An 18,292-nucleotide genomic window follows, 5' to 3' on the forward strand; every position below is an offset into this window, starting at 1 on the left:
TTGTGCGCTTATATCACTACACATTGTGCCCGTGGCTCCAGATGCGCCTGGTGGTCTCTGAGCAGAAGAAAGTTGAGATTTACATTTTTTTAAAAAGATTTTTTTTACTGGAAGTGTGTTCCTTTCCTTATTGATAATCTGTTGCCTTTCCCTTAGTCTAAAAATTTGCCCTCAGCTTTGAGTAGTACTTAATCTTCCACACATTGCATCCTGAGTGGTATTTTAATGTACACTGCCAAGAAATCCTGTTTGCTTTTCTCCCTCATGGGAAAATTGCTATGTGTAAGATTATTAGAAGAAATCTGAAGTAATGATCTGTAAGAGCATTTATGCTAGTTGATTATTGAAAGGGAGGTTTTGTTTTTAATTCCAATCAATTATTCACAGATACTAACCTGTTTGACCAGCAGGAGATGAAAAATTTTGCTGATTATTAATGTCTTGAGACACATAAGAACAAGAAAAACTGCAGATCAGATTTACCTTGTACAGTGGCAATTCTTATTCCACATATATTTTGAGACATAAAAGTAAGTATGTGTTTATGTCTGTTACCTAAATGACCTTGGGGAGAAATATCCCGTGAGTTCTAGCTGCCTTTTGATGCGGTGGAAAACACTAGGGCCAAATGCTCCAGACAGAGCACCACATTTTAATGCTGCTTTTATATTTAATCATGAAAAGCATTCGCTGCTTTAAAAAATAAAAAATAAACAGAGCCAGTAATGAAATGTTTATGAGGAGTTGCTATAATGCTCTCTGCATAGCTTGCAGCAGAAAGCTAGTGTTCCCTAGATTGAGTAAGTAGAGCCTATTTGGTGTTGAAGTATAACAAGAAATGATCAAACCCAGATGCTTTCCTAAAATTATATTTTTGGTGCATTTATATGTCTGTTACAAAGTGTGCTACATGCTAAAAATATTTTCTTTTGTAGGCCAAGGGAAATTTCAAACTACATTGAGGACTACATAGATCAGATGGCTTTTCTTAAGAGAGTTAAGGGCATCCTGGTTGTTACTAGTCCTTCCTTTTCAATATGACATAATTTATGCCAAAAGCCTTCACAATTCAATTCTCCTTTAATTCCAGCAGCTTTATTGAATGTGAAAATGTATGGAAGGGAATCCAGATTCAAGACATTAGAATTAGGGACTACATCTCCAGGGCAACAAGTGATAATGGGATTAGGCTGGAGAGTGTGTCTTCATCCATGGGGTCCCTTTCCTAAGAGAGAAGTGGAAGCCCATGCCAACTGGCTCCTCTGGTCTTTCTCTGAAGGTTTCTTCTTTCTCTCTAGGACCCCTCTTCTAAAGTTTAGCTGGCTGTCACTTCATGTTCCCTGTGCACAATGAAAGATCCATTCTCTCTTTTTCTTGTTTTGAAAGACTTATTTATTTTATGAACTAGAGAAAGAGAGACTGAGAAAAGGACTAGATCACACCTCTATTCTGGCTTATGCTGTGCCAAAAATCATCTTCTGTGGCAAAGTGGCCTTCTTTTTGTTCTCACTGGGTTTCTCTCCTCTTCAGATTTCATTTCATCCTCATTGTCATTATTTTCCATTGGTTTTGTAATTTGGAAATGTCTGCCTATATTTATCAGACGGGATTGGGCGTGTTCAGGGTGGTATGGTTGTAAACTCTATATATATCATAAATGCTTCAGGTGAGCCAAGCTGTAAATGGGTTAACCCAGGGATACAAATACTCTACTATATATACATATCTGTATGCCTATAATTCTGCATAATTAAATTTGTATATAGTTTCTATTATAAACATACACACATGTACTAGGTATACTGTTTTTTTATATTTATTTTATTTATTTATTTATTCCCTTTTGTTGCCCTTGTTGTTTTTTATTGTTGTAGTTATTATTATTGTTGTTGTTGTTGTTGGATAGGACAGAGAGAAATGGAGAGAGGGAGGGGAAGACAGAGAGGAGGAGAGAAAGATAGACACCTGCAGACCTGCTTCACCACCTGTGAAGCGACTCCCCTGCAGGTGGGGAGCCGGGGTTCGAACTGGGATCCTTATGCCAGTCCTTGTGCTTTGCACCACCTGCGCTTAACCCGCTGCACTACAGCCCAACTCCCGGTATACTGTTTTTTAAATGCAGTGCTATAGAATGAATTCAAGGTTTACTTGTGTATGATATAACTGTTCTGCCTCTACGACTCTTTTTTTTATTTATTAGTGGTTAAAAAATGATTTGCAATATTATACAGGGGTATAATTTCACACAGTTCCCACCACCAGAGTTCTGTGTCCCATCTTCTCCAGTGGAAACTTCCCTATTCTTTATGTCTCTCTGGAAGTATGAACCAAAATTCTTGATGGCGTGCAAAAGGTCGTAGGTCTGGCTTCCATAATTGCTTCTCTGCTGAACATTTACATTGGCAGGCCAATCCAGATCCCCAGCCTGTTTCTATCTATCCCTAGTGGGGCAGGGCTCTGGAGAGGTGAGGTTCCAGGACACATTGGTGAAGTCATCTATCCAGGGAAGTCAGGATGGAATTATAGTAGTGTCTGCAACATGGTGGCTGAAAAGCAGTAAGATACAAATCAGGACAAATGGTTTAATAAATAGGAACCCAAAGGTAGGAATAGAGCAGATGAAATTAGGGGTCTTCTGGTGGGAAGAAGCTAAGAAGTCTCTTTTAGGTATATTGCAAGGAGCCCATGACTCTAGTAATTTTTTTTAAACTTTTATTTATAAAATGGAAAAATTCATCAAAGATGTCCTTGCAGTTTAGAAGGGAAAGTGTTCCACCAATGTTTTCCTCTAAATATTTGATACTTTCTGGTCTAACATCCAGGTCCTTGATCCATTTGGAGTTAACTTTTGTTTCTGGTGAGATAAAGTGGTTCAGTTTCATTCTTCTGAATGTTTCAACTCCATTTCCCCAGCACCATTTATTGAAGAAAACCTCCTTCCTACATTTAATATTTTGGGCCCCTTTATAAAAAAATTAGATGTCCATAGGTGTGGGAGGTTAGTTCTGGGCTTTTGATTCTGTTCCACTGGTCTGTGTACCTATTTTTTTTCCAGTACCAGGCTGTTTTAATTATGATGGCCTTATAATATAGTTTGAGATCTGGGAGTGTGATTGTTTTGACGATTCTAGGTGTTTTCTGGTCCCAGATAAATGATGTAATTTTTGTTCTATTCTCTTAAATAAGCTTGGTGGAACTTTGATGAGTATTGCATTAAATTTGTATATGGCGGGGAGTCGGGCTGTAGCGCAGCGGGTTAAGCGCAGGTGGCGCAAAGCACAAGGACCGGCATAAGGATCCCGGTTCGAACCCCGGCTCCGCACCTGCAGGGGAGTCGCTTCACAGGTGGTGAAGCAGGTCTGTAGGTGTCTATCTTTCTCTCCTCTCTGTCTTCCCCTCCTCTCTCCATTTCTCTCTGTCCTATCCAACAACGACGACAACAACAATAATAACTACAACAATAAAACAACAAGGGCGACAAAAGGGAATAAATAAATTAAATAAATATTTTTAAAAAGTATTAAATTTGTATATGGCTCTGGGGAGAATAGTTATTTTGATGATAGTAATTCTTCCAATCCATAAACATGGCATATCTTGCCATTTCTTGGTATCATTTTCTGTTTCTTTGAATAGCAACTCATAGTTTTCTTTTTTTTATTTCTTTTTTATTCTTTAATAATCTTTTTAAAGTATATTTATTTATTTTCCCTTTTGTTGCCCATGTTGTTTTTTCACTGTTGTTGTCATTGTTATATAGGGCAGAGAGAAATGGAGAGAGGAGGGGAAGAAAAGATAGACACCTGCAGACCTGCTTCACCGTCTGTGAAGCGACTCCCCTGCAGGTGGGAAGTCGGGGGCTCGAAGCGAGATCCTTGTGCGTGTCCTTGCACTTTGCGCCACCTGCGCTTTACCCACTGCGTTACCGCCCGACTTCCCATAGTTTTCTATATACAAGTCTTTCACTTCTTTGGCCAGGTTTATTCCTAGTTATTTCATTGATTTTGCTGCAACTGTGCATGGGAGTGATTTCCAAATGTCCTCTACTTCAGACTTAGTGTTTGCATAAAGAAATGTCACTGATTTTTGTACATTGATTTTGTAGCCTGACACCTTGCTATATTGCCTAATGATTTCCAGTAGCTTTCTGATGGATTCTTTAGGTATTTCTATGTATACTATCATATGATCTGCAAATAGTGAGCTTGACTTCTTCCCTCCAATCTGTATTCCTTTGATTTCTTTCTCTTTCCTGATTGCTATAGCGAGAATTTCCAATACTATGTTGAAAAGTAATGGTGATAATGGACAGTCCTGTCTAGCCCCCAATCTGAAGGGGAATGCTTTCAGCTTCTGTCCATTGAGTATGATGTTGGCTGTAGGTTTGCTGTATATGAACTCCATGGTGTCCTGGAGCCCCACTTCCCCAAGCTCTGTCCCACTAGGGAAAGAGAGACAGGCTGGGAGTATGGATCGACCTGCTAATGGCCATGTTCAGTGGGGAAGCAATTACAGGAGCCAGACCTTTCACCTTCTGTACCCCATAATGACCCTGGGCCTGTATTTCCAGAGGAATAAAGAATAGGAAAACTATCAGGGGAGGGGACAGGATATGGAGTTCTGGGGGTGGGAATTGTGTGGAATTGTACTCCTCTTATCCTATGTCCTTGTCAGCATTTCTATTTTATTAATAAAAATGATAAAAAATTAAAATGGAAATATTGACAAGACTATAGGATAGGAGGGGTATAATTCCACACAATTCCTACCCCCAGGACTCCATATCCCATGCCCTCCCCTGATAGTTTCCCTATTCTTTATCCCTCTGGGAGTATGGACCCAGGATCATTATGGGGGTGCAGAAGATGGAAGGTCTGGCTTCTGTAATTGCTTCCACGCTGAACATGGCCATTAGCAGGTCGATCCATACTCCCAGCCTGTCTCTCTTTTTTGCTAGTGGGGCTGGGATCTGGGGAGGTCGGGATCCAGGACACATTGGTGGGGTCATCTGCCCAGGGAAGTCAGGTTAGCATCATGGTAGCATCTGGAACCTGGTGGCTGAAAAAGAGTTATGGTATAAATCAGAACAAATTGTTGACTAATCATGAACCTAAAGGGAAGAGTATTGCAGATGAAGATTTAGAGTCTCCGGTTTGGAAAAAGCTAGTAGGTCTATTTTAGGTATATTCCAAGGGGCCCATGACTTTACTAGTTTTTGCCTGAGCCTGACTGCTAATATGCTGGTGGACCCAGGTTATTGTCTGGAAAGATGGTGTCATAGTTGGAAAAAGGACTAGAAAGCTGTATCAGGGAAGAGAGTAACTCCCAAAATATGGGAAAAGTATATAAATATTGTTAACTGTAAACCCTATCAATTTGATCTGGGGCCCATATTCAGCATAGGAGCCTATGTAACCTCTGCATCCCTGTAGGTCTGAACACGGCTAGGGACACTCCAGGCTGCACTAATTTCAGGGCACATCTTCCTTGGGTAGTAGGTAGAGTATGTTGTCCAACCTCCATTTGGAGAATGGAACATTCCCTACCATTGTTGATACACACTGAGGGCTAGGTCCTGTAGGGGCCCACAAAGGAGTCCATTATGTTGTTCCTGATGGAGATGACCAGTGACAGTAGAGAGAGATCTGTTAGAGGTCTAGGCCCATCATGTCTGTGTGGGAGTCTCAGGACTCCCTGACTAGGGCCCCAGGTGATGGGGTGGCCTGGTAGTGACTAAAGAGTCATCATTAAAGTATGCCAGTCTCTTGCCCTTATCCAGCTTTTGTAGTCCTTACTGTGTCTGACAAGGTTAACTTTGGAGTGATTGAGGGACATGTAATAGGAGGTAGGTGAGGAGGGTGTCTAGGTCTAAGTAGAAACTGTTTAATTAGATACTTTAAGGTGTCTTTTTAGGTCTTTCTACTTGCTTTCTTCACTTATTGACTCACTGCAAACTATTGTGCACTTTTGCTTTGAGGTATATATTTTCCCCAAACTTCTGGATACATGTACATATACCCTATCTCATGGGCCCTGGTCTATATCTAGGTTTTGAGGTTTTGTTAAGAAATGCACCACCCAAAATGGAATTAAGGAGTCCTGTGAGCTAGGAAAGGTCTCACCAGAGTAATGAAGCTGACATTCCACGCCTGATGTCTCTGGACACCGTCCAAAGTGTAACATGCCGAAGTGGTACTGGTTGCATTGCTTAGATTAAGATCAGCAGATGCAGTATCAGTTGGTATGAATTGAGAGAAGCATGCAGAAAAGTGAGTCCCACCCTACAGGTTCCAGGCCTGGGAGAAATATGGGCTTTATAGAGAAAGGGGAAGGTTCCTGTTGTCTAGGGGTTTAAGAAGGCAATAGATAGCTATAACCAAATTATTTAGCAACTGGGTTAACTTTGAAAATCCCTTTGTTAGCATTTGATGTATCATGTAAGACCTCACCATAATTTATGTCCTTTTATGTTGTTTACATATAACTGTATCTTAAACTGATAAGAACAGATACTACACTTGATCTTAAGCAAAAGGCCAAGAAGCTATATATAGCTATATCTTATAAAATAACACCACCAGTTGTTTCTGTTCTCCCTGGTCTAAGCTTTTAGGAGATTTAATATTTCAGAGAACATGTCATTTATTAGAAATGTATTAACAATTTGGGCCCACTGTTAAAATTCAATCTGATTACCAGTTTGAAATTTTAAGTGCTTAGATTGAGGGAACAAATACTCAGAGCTGTGTTTTCTATGCATCAAAAAGTTTGAGACGTTCAATCCATTTTCCCCCTCATATTAATTAAATAGTGATTTATGAGACTGTAAGTTAGTAGGAGTTTGTATATATATATATATATACATATATATATACATATATATTTTAAAAAGGAGACATTAACAAAACCATAGGATAAGAGGGGTACAACTCCACACAATTCCCACCACCGGATCTCCATATCCCACCCCCTCCCCTGATAGCTTTCCCATTCTCTATCCCTCTGGGAGCATGGACCCAGGGTCATTGTGGGTTGCAGAAGGTAGAAGGTCTGGCTTCTGTAATTGCTTCCCCGCTGAACATGGGCATTGACTGGTCAATCCATACGATAGGAGTATATATTAACACCATTCCCACCACCAAAGGTCTGTGTCCCTCCCTCCCTTCCCACCCCTCCACCCCCTACCCCCAGTGAAGCTGAACATCTACCCTCACATTCCACCCAGAGATTTTTTACTTTGGTGCCATACTTGATTTTAGTAAGTTTTGCCTGAGCTTAATAGCTAAAATGCAAGTGGACTAAAAATATTGTCTGGGAAGATGGTGTCAGAGTTGAGACTAAGGCTAGAAAACTGGATTAGGGCTGAGTAGTTCCCAAACCTGAGGAAAGTGTATAAATACTATTAAGTGTTTACCCAACCGATCTTACCTAGGGCTCATATTGTATTCATATTTAGCACAGGAGCCTCTGTAACCTTTAAGTCCCCATGACTCAATTTTTTAATCTGTATGTTTAGAAGGGGATGGGAGGAAACACTAAAACACCATTCACGATTCATGTAGTTCCTTTGGTGCTGTTCTTGGCATTTATATGGTGCTGGGAATTTTGAACTCAGGACCTCACACATCATTTATTCATTGAACCTCTGGGGTCCCTTAATGTACTATTTTACATAATTGAATATCCAGAATGAAGAAAAGGTTCTCATTTTGAATAGGGTCTATGCTAAGTACAGTGTACATAGTAATTTATTTAATATACTCAGGGCTCTATAATTACTACTATACCCATTTTGTAGATGGGGAAAACAAGTAAAGCTCCTCTCTCTTTCCTTCCCCCCTCCTTCCTCCCCTTCCTTCCTCCTTTTTTGATAGAAACAGCAGTAGAGAGGAAGGTGGAGAAAGAGGGAGAGAAAGAGAGAGATACTTGCGGCACTACTTCACCACTTGTGATGCTTTCCCCTGTGGGTGGGAACCAGGGGCTTGAACACCAGTCCTCACACATGATAATATCTGCACTGTACTGAGCGAGTGTACCACCACCTAGCCCCCTTCTGTCTTTGTTCTTATTTTGACTAATTATTTTATGAGCTAGAGAGAGAGGCTGAGAAGACTAGATCACTCCTCGACTCTGGCATATGCTGCACTGAAGATCAAAACTAGGGCTTCATGCTTGTAAGCCCGACATTCTACCCACTGAGCAACCACCCTGACCACTAGCTGAGTACATTTTTAAGATATTTTTCACTTCATTCACTGCTTCATAAATCAAATCAGGCAGCATAGCACCCAGCAGACAGAAAGGAGCTATTTGGAGCAATACAGGATTGCACATTTATAGTCTATGGAGAATAGGAGAAGGAAGTCATGGTAGCAAGGAGTCGACTGTTAGTGGTGAAAACCACCTTCTTTTAGGTGAAGTCAGGGGTCTACATGCAGATTTCCTCACTAGAGCCTGCCAGGTGATTCCTGATTTATTGGTTCAAGATTCCATTTGGGGGAACCAGCACAGGTATTAAACCTACCACCCACCCACCCTCTCACTGGTAACATGGGACTTAACATAAGTAACTGCATTTGGGGTTGGGGGTCATCTTTCAGATATGCATTACCCAAGTTCATACACATAAGATCATACATATGTTTAACCCCAAGGTTTCAGCTGGGAGACAGAACTTCAAAGCACTGGGCTCAGCTCTGCCTACTGTCTGGTATCTCTGGCAGTGTCTGTTCCCATCCACCAACCCTAGATGGGTTTCCTTACTACCCTAGACTCTGCCTGGATGCAGAGCAATACTATCTAGCAGGAATAGTTAGCCTACAACATGGCCCACCAGTGGTATTATACCCAAGAATAAGAAAATAAGGGAACTGGAACCAACTCCTTTATCCCTGCCAACCAGGTATGGCGGAAAGATTTGTGAACACATTTCCCACCTCATTTGCCAAGCCACAAACACAGATCATACCACCAGTTGCAGTCAAAAGCTTTGTTCTGTTTGGTCCCCACTTTGAGACAGGATTCAGGAGCTCCTTCAGAATCCATAGGGTCTACAGGGACAAACTCAGGCAGCAAGCCTGGGGTAAGGGAAGGTGTGGGAGATGGACAGTGACCTCCTCGCTGGCCGTAGGCTCCTCAGGCTCCTTGTCCTTGGACTGGAGGCTGAGTGTTTTAAAGAGATATTGGCCAAGCTCATGAACCAGCTGGGTGTCAGCCAGCCTGCGCATGTTGGTCAGGTGATCACAAATCTTCTGGAGATGTTTCACCTCCTCCACCAGGAAGTATGTCTTCAGGAAGTGACAGAGCTCAGGGTCTTCACAGGTGGAAGCCTGGGTGTACAGGGTCATGATAGCCTGGTTCAGGTTCTTCTCCAGATCCAAAGCTGCTTCCAGGGCTTCCAGGGCTCCATCCCACTCATCTGAGGGCGGGCCCTGCACATCATGGGAATGGATGCGGCCACCACGTTCTTCCATCAGCTTCATTAGCTTGTTGGCACCATGATGCTTGTCCTGGGACAGCCTGTGGAAGAAGTAACCTACCTCTCCCAAGGCCATGTCATAGCAGGCTAGATAGAAGCCCAGTGAGAGGTAGGTGTGGGAAGCCTGCTGGTGCAGGTTGATCAGGGAGTTTATGGCTATTTCTATGTCAGTAGAATAATGTTGACGGATCAATGAGACCATGGTTGGTCAGAATCCAGCCCCAGCTGCAGAGGATGGTGGGAAATATGCTTACAAAGGTCTTGAAGGGAAAAAGCTTCAGGCAGGTGGCCAGAAGGTGGAAGCAAAGGTGTCCTGTAAATTCTATCCGTGGTAAAAACCCAAGTTGCTAAATGTTGCATTGATTTAAACACATGAGACTGCAATTGTTTTTGCATCTAGTGCCTGGTCATGTTGGTATCTTCCTAGAAGAATGTAGAAATACCAACTTTTATTTTATGAGCGTCCTCTAAAAGCAGTGGGCTTATTATATTGAGTGAGATGGAACCAGAAATAGAGTGGTTATCTTTATAATATCACATATCAGAAAGAATACATGCTTCATCCTGTCCACCAGTCATTAGGAAAAGGACAGGCACTTGTTTGCAGTGACTTAGATGTGTCATATCTCTGCAGGTTCTATCCAATGGCATCATGTCTATGTGGTAGCTAAGTGAGACCTTATATTGTGATGTCACAACTCAGCTGTTTTGAGATCTCTGAACATTAACAGGTTCAAAACACCAGCCAGGGTTTTAGTTTCTTTTTTCTTTTTTTAAATTTTTTAAAATTATCTTTATTTATTTACTGGATAGAGACAGACAGAAATCGAGAAGGAAGGGGGATGATAGGGAGAGAGACAGGGAGACATCTGCAGCCCTGCTTCACCACTTTGTGAAGCTTTCGCCCTCAGGTGGGGACCAGGAGCTTGAACCCAAGTCCTTACACACTGTAATGGGTGCGCTTAACCAGATGTGCCACCTCCTGGCCCCAGGTTTTAGTTTCTGAGAGAAGAACAGACTTCACATTTTGTGCCTGTCACTCAGTGGTCTGTCTCATTTGACCCTCACCACACCTCACTGACACAGATAGAATTGTCTCTATTTCATAGAAGAGGCTGTATGACATTGAACAAGGTCATGTATTTCTAGATGACTAGAATGGAGAATGTCTGAGTCTTAAGTCTTCAAATGTTTGTATTTCCCTTCACACATGGTTTTGTACTGATGTAGTTAAGTAACTATCATAGGACAGAAATGAAAAATAGTAGTATATTTGGTTGTATATTGACATGATTTCTAATGCCCTTGAACCTCAGAGAATAGAGTAGTAAAATAAGAAACACTCTGAATAGCAAAACTAAAGCAGATAATATTTATCCAATAAATCAAAATCTGTAGTACAAAAAACAGTCAGATGAGTACAGGATTTTCAGGTCTAAGAGACTCTGACATACCTAATAATCAATCTGAATATAAATTAACTGGGAAAACTTTTATATTCTGCGTATTAGATGTTGTTTATGATGAGCCCAATGAAGTTAGAATGTCCTCTGTGGTTCTTCCCCATAACTCATACTGCTGAGCACAAAAGCCGTGTTGTGAACAGAATGACTGGATTTATCCCTAGTAGAAAGAAGTTATGTTTGGTATCCATAAAACAATGAGAGTTTGCTGCTTGGCTGATCAGTGCTGGATCAAGTTCACATTCCTGAGCTCCTATTCTCCCACCTACACGTAGGGAATGGAAGTAGAGCAAAGAGAGGGAGAACAGAACTTTTTCTTTCTTTTTCTTCTTTTCTTTTCTCTCTTTTTTTCTTTTTTTTCCCCCACAGAGAAAGTTCAGGCTTTCCTAATATGGACACAGCTGAGCCTGTGTAGCATTAAGCATTGATTTAATCCACTTCTGGAGGAAACATCCTGTGAAAAATAAAGAGATTAGCAGCCAATTAACCTGTCCCTTCCTATTGTTTTCCTGGAACATCTTCTTATGGATCTGTTTGGTGAACAAACATTTGGAAAATAGCCTTTTCTCATCTATTATTTATATTAGGGAAAGCCACATACTACCCCCCCCCCCCAGTTAGAATGGATTTTACTTTCCTTTTGCCCCCTCCGTGTGTGTATGTGTGTGTGTGTAAAAGAGAGAAATCTTACACACACACACACACACACACGGAGTGTGAAATCTTATGATCTGAGGTAGGATGATTCAGGCCTGTTTCATTTGCTTGTAAATTGTGACTTAACTGGATTTCATTGGGAGGCCAGATGACAGGCAACTCAGTCTACGTACCAAGGTTTTAAAAAATCAACAGGCTGGGGCCGGGCGTTAGTGCAGCGGGGTTAAGCGTACATGGCGCAGGAGCAAGGACCAGCCATAAGGATCCGGGTTTGAGCCCCTGGTTCGCCACCTGCGGGGGCGTGGCTTCACAAGAGGTGAAGCAGATCTGCAGGTGTCTTTCTCTCCCCCTCTGTCTTCCCCTCCTCTCTTGATTTCTCTCTGTCCTATCCAGCAACAACGATACAATAACAACAATAAACAACAAGGGCAACAAAAGGGAAAAAATGGCCTACAGGAGCAGTGAATTCATAGTGCAGGCACCAAGCTCCAGCAATAACCCTGGACACAAAATAAATAAAATAAAATAAAATAAACGTGCTTGAGAAAGAAAAATAGTTATATGATGATGGAGAGGGTGCTCTAAGTCTCAATGCCTGATCTCCTTTAAATGTACCATGAACACTCCATGTTCACATGTTTAAAGATACCAGACTCACTCCATCTTAAGGAATAAAAAAGGGACCTAGACAGGAGTATTTGCTCTTCAAACTAGTGAAAAATAACATATATATATATATATATATATATATATATATATATATATATGATTAGTTTGTGACTAATGTCTTTTGTAAGGCATTTTGCCAGGGTAGTTTTCTTTTTTTAATTTATTATTTAGTAACAAGAAAGGGGAAAAACAGAACCAGAGTATCACTCTGGCACACTCAATGCTAAGGATCAAATGTGAAGCCTCCTGCTTTTAAATCCAACACTCTAGACACTGTGCCACCTCCCAGGCTTCTCTCAAAGTAGTTTTCTTTTAACATCAATGTAGCATATGAAATAAGGAAGCGCATTTGGTGAGAGGTCAGAGCTCAAGACTAAAGGAAACCAGCCTGGGCCTCCTTCTACATAGAACAAAGGTTTTTGCACACAGCAGAGGATTTTTTTTCACTGCTTTTTCATATATCATAATTCTAGCCAGCAATCTCCCAAATCGAGGAATTAGTGGCAACCATGGGTAGAATTTTAACATTGTCTATAGTGAATGAGTGGGAAATATCATATATATATGCATCTCCTTCCAAGTGAATACTAACACCGGGTTCCCTGGAGATAAAGATTCATATTATTTACTTAAAAAAAAATCTATTGTGCTTTTCACTCAGGATCCAGAATCTTATTTACCGTGAATCTGGAAGAAACTGAAAAGTAAAATACCCATAATTCTTCCTTTTTTATATAAGAATTTGTTTATTTATTCATGAGAGAGATAGGAGAGAAAGAACCAGACATCACTCTGGTACATGTGCTTCCGGGAATCAAACGCAGGACCTCATTGTTGAGAATTCAATGCTTTATCCACTGCGCCACCTCCCAGACCACAATACCCATAATTCTTGCCATCCCCCTGGATAGTATTGAACTCTTCCATTTCCTTTTCGTTTGTTTGTGTGCGTGTGTGTATGCAAGTGCATAACTAATCTTACTGAGAATTCTATCCCTAAACGTAAAGTATAGAAAATGCTATTCTGGTCAGCCTGACAGTACCTACTTTGCTTCTGTTATCTGCCCAGAAGGACTTACTGAAATAGAGCATGATAAGTGCCTGTTCTCTGTAGCATTTACCTTGACATTTAGATGCCTTCCAAACTTCGGAAAATTCTTCATAACAATCTGTTTGAGATGGATCATCAGGAGCCGGAGACAGACCATCAGGTAGAGCGCTCACTTTACCATGCATGAGAGCCTGTGTTCAATCCTCCTAACCACCACAAGGGAGTACTTGCAAAGGGGAAGCCTCACCAGCTTTGGAGCAATGCTGTTGTGTTTATCCATTTCTGTTTCTCACTCTCTAATAGGAAAGAATGAGCAAATAAGTAAATCAATAAATAAATAGAGTTTGCTGGGAACGGAAGAATTGTGTTAATATGAAACCCATTGATAACCCTGGTGGTCGGAAGCAGGGGAGAGTGAGAAGGAGGAGGAAGAGGTGGAAGAGCAGCAGCAGCAGCAGCAGGAGGAGGAGAAGTCAAAGAACAAGGAATGAGTCATTAAAGTGTTCTGAACCTATGATTATTATAGAAACTGCACACTGGCATCACAGTGGTGGGAGACATTTTTTTTTTCAATGATGGGTGCCTCTGCTCACCAGTCAGAGATGTGAATCTTAGCTGGGATTTGTAAACCTACCTGGTGATTCTGACTAGCTACCAGGCTGGAAACTCAGGATCTAGAAAGCCAGCCTCACATCATTTTTCTATTTCATAACTTCTTGTATAGTCATCCTCTCATCTTATTAACAAGTTGGTGTTCCGTTTCCCAGCCAACATGTTGGTTCCCACTAAATGATGTAATCTCACTTGAAAGGTTTTTATCTTGCCCTATCTTTCTTTTCTTTTCTTTTTCTCTTTTTTCTTTCTTTCTTTCTTTCTTTCCTTCTTTTTTTTTTTTTTTGAGGTAACATTGATTGAAAAGACTGTCTGCTTTAGAGGTGCCACCTCATACCTTTTCATGATGTGTGTTATCACACCCACCACCACAGGACCTTCATCCAAAGCCATTGAACCCCCTCCACTGTCCTACCTCTCCATCCACTTATAAAATTCTTTGAGGTTAGTATGCATGTATATGAAACAGATATACAAGTGTTGAGTAGGAAACACTAGTATCTTTTTTTCCCATAATGACTGTTTCAGTAGAGTTTTATGGGAATTATGGAATTATATTGGGGGGGATATGTTTTGATTCAAGGCTTATCTGGTTCATATAATAAGCAAATGCTCTGAAGTCAGGCAGATGCATTAAATGTTCCATAAGTTCTCATGTTGGAGTAGACAAGAGTACTGAATTTCCAAGCAGGATGACCAAGTTGCCGTTTGAGATGAAGTAGTAATAGTATTCATTTTTTTTCTTCTTTAAAAGTGAGAGGCAGAGAGGTCGAGGAGAAGAGAGTGAAAGAGGCCAAAGCACCAAAGGGTCCTTCAGTGTGTAGGGCCAGACTTGAACCTGGGTTGCACAGGTAGCAGAGTCACACACTATCCAAGTGACCTACTGAACTGGCCCTGGGCATATGAAGCACCATAGGCTGCATGTGAGAAAACAGCACACCAATCTTTATGTGAAGATATTTTAAACCATTCAGCCTGTACACCTGGTTCTTTCTGTAAGTTCTGAGGTTCCTTGGGTTCTGCTACATGTAGCACTAAAGGACTTTTTTGGCTGGAAGGTCATTTTTCTCTAGTTTCTAATGGTGTGGTACTGCTTCCTCGTTCCAACTGTCTAGAATTTGATAAATAACAACTACTTCCCCTTCTAAGCATATGTTATTTGATCTGTTCTGTGCTATGAGAAGAGTTAAAAGAGGTCAGAGAGCTAATGTGTGGCAGAACCTGGATCCAAAACCCAGATAAACTGTCACATACTCCTCATTCCATGCCATATTGCCTCCTGGTCACAGGACTTTCCTGAAAGATACTTTACTTTGTTTTTACAATGTCTAATGATCTGCTTTTTGCAGTAGGCACTTAATATGTTTGCCAAGTGAAAAAGTCAACCTTAATACCTAATTTTTTTTTTTCTGCTGTGTAAGCCTATTTCCTCTGGTTCTAATATCAAAAGAGACAAATCCTTGGCTGGGTTAATATCATGTGTGATGTTTTAAAAGAATTGTCTTTTTTTTTTTTTTTAAGCTTTTCATCAGTGGGTTAACTTTTTCAGAGACAGAGGGAAAGATGCCACAGCATTCAAGGTTCCTCCAGGGAAGTGGGGAGGGGCTTGCAGCTGGGTCTAGCGCCTGCCAAAGCAGCTCACTATATTATATATAAGTGCACTCCCTTGCCAGCCTTCTTTCTATTTGTGTGTTTGTAAGATTTATTTTTACTTTCATGAGAGATAGAGTGAGAGCACAGAGGGAGAGACAGAGAAAAAGAGGGAAGGAGGGAGAGAGAGACAGACGGAGACTCTAGAGGACCGCTCAGCACCAGCATATAGTTGCACCAGGTATTGAACTTGGGACCCACCTGGGTCTCAGGCATGAAAGTCTGGTGTGCTACTACTGAACATTTTCTGGTTCTATTATTATTCTTAAAATACTTTCCCTTGAATTTTACGAATTGAGTATATGTCCTTAACTTTTAGACTTCAAAATATTGAGGAGAGTAATGTTAGAACCGTAAAAATGTTCTGGACTCCCTCTTCTTTCCCCTAATAGAAAAGGAAAATCAAAGAAAGAAAAATAATTTATTCATACTTCTTATCCAAAATAAATTAAGTTCCCAATGCAAAATTTAACATGAAAGAAATAAGCTAATCTTTCAAAATATGAGACAACAGGAAAAAAAAAAAAGGATGGAATCAGGAATTAAATCAGTATATAAAGGCACTCCCTGAAGTCCCTACACTTGACTTAAAGTAGCATCACAGAGCTTTCTAGAAGGTTAAAAAAAAAAAAAAGGACAGGGTATTTATGAGGTTAAAAGAAACCAGTTGCCTAAATCCAACTATTGTTAATAACAGTAAGATTTTTCTGTGGGTTCTCAGAAAATTACTGTATAATATAATAAACAACCCTTGAAAACTATCCTATGGTAAACATTATGATGGATTTTATGGGGCTGTTTTTTTATAATGCACCTCAATAAAAGCTGATGGCTTCTTACCAGAATATAATTTGATAAAAGGAATTTCATAGAACACCAGTAAGATGCACTCTAATCCCAGTTGTACATTGGCTTGGTCTTATCTAAGAGGATCTTGAAGTATCTGAGGTAGGCATTTGAGCATCAGAAAAATCTATTAACGTCCTAACAACTGATCTGAGTGGGGGGGTGGGGGAGGGGATCAGGATGAGGCAGGCATGAGAGATACTGTGTAAATTGTAGTTGTGTTTTTCTCTTGGGAGCCAATTGCTGATAGCTAATACTTCATTAGATTGTTACGGGAGGGGGTCAGGAAAGGAAGAACTGAGCCTGTTCCCTCAGGCAAGCTCTGTAAAAGCTTTTGAGCAACAGCAAGTGCAGGGTTATAGTTTCTGAGAAGAAAAGGTTCTGCTAATCATTTCACTGCAATGCAAGCATGGGATAGATTTCCTTCTTTAAAAGCTGTTCTCTAAGAAGACTTCCACTTATAGGTCAATCTGACAGAGACAAGATTCTCTCCAGAAAAAAAAAAAATCAAGCATTTATTCTAGATCAGGCCAAATGGACAATAATACCATATATGTGTTACTTTTTTTTTTTTTTGCCTCCAGGGTTATTTCTGGGGCTCGGTGTGCCTGCACTACAAATCACTGCTCCTGGTGGCCGTTTTTCCATTTTGTTGCCCTTGTTGTCATCATTATTATTGTTGTCATTGCTGTTGTTGTTGTTGGATAGGATAGAGAGAAATGAAGAGAGGAGGGGAAGACAGAGAGGGGGAGAGAAAGACACCTGCAGACCTGGTTCACTGCTTGTGAGGTGAACCGCCTGTAGGTGGGGAGCCGAGGCCTCGAACTGGGATCCTTAAGTCGGTCCTTGTGCTTTGTGCCATGTGCGCTTAACCCACTGTGCTACCACCTGACTCCCTTATCATTATTATTTTTTTAACCAGAGTACTGCTCAGATCTGTCATATGGTGGTGGTGGCGATTGAATCTAGGGCCTTGGAGCCTCAAGCATGAAAGTCTTCTTGTATAGACATTATGCTCTCTCCCCAGCCCTAAATATTTTTTCCCTAAAATCTACTGAAATATATCATTAAAAAATTGCATTTAAAAGCAATAGAGGGGGCCAGGTGGTGGCGCACCTGGTTGAATGCACATGTTACAATGTGCAAGTACCTGGGTTCAAGCGCCCAGTTCCCACCTGCAGGGGGAAAGCTTCACAAGTGGTGAAGCAGTGCTGCAGGCATCTCTCTGTTTCTCACCTTCTCTATTCCTCCCTTCCCTCTCAATTTCTGACTGTCTCTATCCAATCAATAAATAAAAGATAATAAAGAAATAAAAATATATAAAGATATAAACAGTTGATAACTCTGCCACTAGTCCTTCCTTATTATTTATAACTTAAGGTAAACTTGATTTTATTTCCAGAACTCTGTAGCATGGAACCTCTTCCCTTTTAATTAATCCTGAATATATATTATCTCTAGAGACTTTCTGAAGTTAGCAAAAGCTTCTAGATCTCCTTACCTTGTTTGATATTAAAAGGTCACTTGACTTCTCATAGGGGAATTTTTTTCCTTTGCTGTGCCCAAGGGCGTGTAATTTGCCACCTGAGATAGTTTGGTCTAATTAAAGGTCTCCCCTTGTCTGCCCTTTCAGCCCTCTGGTTGACCAGGAAGCATGTGGCTGCTTCTCATTCCTCTGGATTGGACCTTATCATGAAGCAGATGTGGGAGGAGAGCACACATCCACTATTAACTAAGAAATTGGTATCCATATTACTTTTCAATGAAAGGAGTGCTTTCCTTTAACAAGAGGGAGGGAGAGAGAGGAGAGGAGAGGAGAGAGGGAGAGAGAGGGAGAGAGAAAGAGAGAGAGAGAAAGAAAGGAAA

General features: G+C 40.8%; 1 protein-coding gene, 1 long non-coding RNA gene and 1 pseudogene across 6 annotated transcripts in view; 1 reads left to right on the forward strand and 2 right to left on the reverse strand.

Annotated features, from left to right (window-relative positions):
* AOPEP (aminopeptidase O (putative)) overlaps positions 1-18,292 on the forward strand; it is a 427,259-nt gene that overhangs the window by 315,008 nt on the left and 93,959 nt on the right. The gene's annotated exons all lie outside the window — the stretch shown is intronic.
* LOC132540932 (uncharacterized) overlaps positions 1-18,292 on the reverse strand; it is a 146,427-nt gene that overhangs the window by 57,989 nt on the left and 70,146 nt on the right. The gene's annotated exons all lie outside the window — the stretch shown is intronic.
* LOC132540994 (U2 spliceosomal RNA) lies at positions 6,440-6,548 on the reverse strand (annotated as a pseudogene).

This window comes from Erinaceus europaeus, chromosome 10 (genome assembly GCF_950295315.1).
Source record: "Erinaceus europaeus chromosome 10, mEriEur2.1, whole genome shotgun sequence".
NCBI classification, from domain to species: Eukaryota; Metazoa; Chordata; class Mammalia; order Eulipotyphla; family Erinaceidae; genus Erinaceus; species Erinaceus europaeus.